Here is a 3,678-nt window from a genome sequence, read left to right on the forward strand (position 1 = left end):
ACAATCTTCTGGGGAGCAGGCCTAAGCCAGCAAGTGGTCATCCCCCGAGGGGTCCCAGACTGCGAGAGGGCACAGGCTGGGCTGAGGGACCAACCCCCGAGTGCACAAATTTTTGTGCACTGGGCCTTTAGTCTATATATATAAAAGCCTTAGCGACTGGCCAACTGGTAGCTATGATGCACACTGACCACCAGGGGGCAGACACTCAATGCAGGAGCAGAAACCATAGGAATGAAAACATGGAACAGACTGATGAATCTCAGAGGGAAAGGGGGAGGATGGAGGGCGGGAAGAGATTAACCAAAGATCTTACATGCATACTGAGGCCCCATGCACAGATTCATGCACCAGTGGGGTCTGCCGGCCTAGCCTGTGGGGATCGGGCCAAAACCAGCCTGGTGCATGGAAGTGAGGTCCCTTGGCCTGGCCTGTGGGACCTCACTGATCCAAAACTAGTTCTTCAACATCCCCCAAGGAGTCCCAGATTGTGGGCCAGGGCAAGGGACCCCACTGGTGCACAAATCCGTGCACTGGGCCTCTAGTAGACTATATAAAGCAACATGGAATCCCCATCCCAGTCACCTTTAAGGACTCATGGAGCATGGAAAAGACCTCATGTACAGGCTAGAATCCTGGGAGAACGTATTTGCAATACATCTAATAAAGCCGCAACACAAAGACCCAGGACCTTACCAAAGGTCCAAACAGACTTGACATTCTTGAAATTGAGTTCAAGAAAGGGGTCCTTGAGAAGGTGACCAACATTAAGGATGGCATCACCCATGACATGTCTTTGGAGCTCTTTATTTACTTGAATGAAGTTGCAGGCAAGCATGGCCTTGGCAGCAGTGACATCAGGAAAACCACTTCATCAGGATGAAATCAGATGTATTTACAAGATCCCATCTGAGGTAGTCCTTTATCATGCTCATTTAAACACTGAGGCCTTCACGTTGGATTGGGAAGTATGCAAAATAAAACACAGCCTTGGCTTGAAATTCACCCAGCATACCAGTTTCTGGCACAGTTCTGAGTATGAATTTATCTGCCACTGAATCACTAAGTGACAGGATTACGTGGAAAGGAAAGTTCTGGTATCTCCCTTCAAGGGCCAGATGTACATCCTGGGCAGGGAGTTCCTACTATCCCTCTACAAAGAGCAGCCAGTGAGCATGAACATTCAGGATAATTACTAGCCAGTGGATGCCCTTGGTTTTATCAACATCAACTCCTTAAGGCTGAGCCCCCTCACTTTGCCTATCTTCCAAGTACAGGTGCTAATTGCTATGATAATTTATAGTTTTTACTTGTTCTCTAAGTGCAGGATTGGCAGCATAGTGGGGGTACCAGGCTGCAACTTTCTTCCCTGGAACCTTGTACTAGTAGCCTACAAAAGTGGTCCATGAAAGGAAGGGTGGGAGTGGTTCAATTCCTGGTCAAGGCACTTGTCTGGTTTGTGACTTAATCCCCAGGTGGGGGTGTGCAGGAGGCAGTTTATCAATGATTCTCTCTCATCATTAGTATTTCTCTCTCTCCCTCTCCCTTATTCTCTGAAATCAATTAAAAATATATTTTTTAAATTATATTTACCAAGTAGAGAATAAAAATCTCTTTCTAAGTAATTATTGTCAAAAAAGCTATTTATATTTATTCATTTATATTTTAAAAGAATATATTTCTATTGTAAATACATTCAATAAAACACAATTTTCACCGAAACCGGTTTGGCTCAGTAGATAGAGCATCGGCCTGCGGACTGAAAGGTCCCGGATTCGATTCCGGTCAAGGGCATGTATCTTGGTTGTGGGTATATCCCCAGTGGGAGATGTGCAGGAGGCAGCATATCGATGTTTCTCTCTCATCGATGTTTCTAACTCTCTATCTCTCTCCCTTCCTCTCTGTGAAAAATCAATAAAATATATTAAAAACAAAAAACAAAAAACAACAACACAATTTTCATTATATTAATTTTAAGTTTAGAAATATCAACATTTTCTAATGCTTTCTATAACTTGAGTTATACATTTAACTAATTCATTTTTAAAATAAAATGCTAACATAACATAACAATACATACCTAAAGATTTTTAAACAAAATTCAAAGACATAAATATGCTATATAAAGATAAACCAAGTAAAGATACATGATTTTTAAGTAATCTAACATTCTTACTTTATTAATTCAAGTGAAATATAATATAATATGAAACCATGAATTGAATTAATAACCACATTGGTGTTAATGATTTCTTTTATTGTTTAAAGTATTACATATGTCTCCTTTTTCTCCAATTGACCACTGTCCCCAGCCACTTCCATCCCCGAGGGCAAGCCCCCACAGCCCCAGTGTCTGTATCCATGGGATATGCTAATATGTATGCATACAAATCCTTTGGTTGATCTCTAACACCCCCACCATCACCACCCCTTGTCTCTGGACATATTAGTGTTCATCAGTTTACATTGATCATATTATCCCACAAATGAGTGAGATCATATAATATTTATCTTTCACCAACTGGCTTATTTCGCTTAGCATAATGCTCTCCAGTTCCATCCATGCTGTTGCAAATAGTAAAAGTTCCTTCTCTATATCCTTTCTGATTGGTGTTTCTGGTTTCTTAGGATATATTCCTAGAAGTGGGATTACTGGGTCAAATGGGAGTTCCATTTTCAGTTTTTTGAGGAAACTCCATACTGTTTACCACAGTGGCTGCACCAATCTACATTCCCACCAGCAGTGCAAGAGGGTTCTTTTTTCTCCATATCCTCTCCAGCACTTGTCTTTGGTGATTATCATATAAGAAAACCCAGGGTCCATCCAAAAGGACTGAAGACTCAACCAAACACCAGGATGCATGTGCAGCAGGCTCAGGTGGGCAGGGACTGATGGGCAGGCTGAACTGCTGACCTCATGGGGAGAGAGAGAGGTGGGGCTGATCAGTGGCTACCACAGCTGCTGGCAAGGCCTGAGAGAGAGAGAAGCAGGGTCTGATCTTTAAGGCTGCGGATCAGACCCTGCTTTTCTCTGGGCCTCACCAGAAGACAAGCCTCTCTCTCTCTCCAAGAGATCAGCAGTTCAACCCGCTTGCCAGCAGCTTGGGTTGGCTATTGATGAGCCCCGCCTCTCTGATCAGGCCCAGAGATAAGCCTGGAGATGATGCCTGGCATAAAACTGGTTTGTATCAGTGGATAGAGCATTGGCCTGTGGACTGAAGGGTCCCAGGTTTGATTCTGGTCAAGGGCATGTATCTTGGTTGTGGGCACATCCACAGTAGGGTGTGTGCAGGAGGCAGTTGATCAATGTTTCTCTCTCATTGATGTTTCTAACTCTCTATCCCTGTCCTCCCTTACTCTCTGTAAAAAATCAATAAAATACATTAAAAAAAAAAAACAATCAGAACCAAATATAGATGAACTGCAAGGAGCCAATGGCTGCCTAGGAGGCGGAGCTTTTGACACTGACTGGCATAGAAATCAACCAATCAGAACCAAATCTGGGTAAACTGCAAAGACAGAACTTAAGGTGTGGACTGAGGAGGAGTTTAAAGGGCAATCGCTATTTAGTGTAAGGTGTAAGAAAGCGGTTCAATTTTTTAATGACCAGTTTGGCGGTATAGTGCATATTGCTGGCTATCAGTCCAATATAGGGATTATGTATTTTTGTCTGTAAGAGAA

General features: G+C 42.9%; 1 pseudogene; it reads left to right on the plus strand.

Annotated features, from left to right (window-relative positions):
• LOC102765121 overlaps positions 1–1,406 on the plus strand; it is an 11,567-nt pseudogene extending 10,161 nt beyond the window's left edge.
• Positions 1,407–3,678: the final 2,272 nt, after the last annotated feature.

This window comes from Myotis davidii, unplaced genomic scaffold (assembly GCF_000327345.1).
Source record: "Myotis davidii unplaced genomic scaffold, ASM32734v1 scaffold1539, whole genome shotgun sequence".
NCBI classification, from domain to species: Eukaryota; Metazoa; Chordata; class Mammalia; order Chiroptera; family Vespertilionidae; genus Myotis; species Myotis davidii.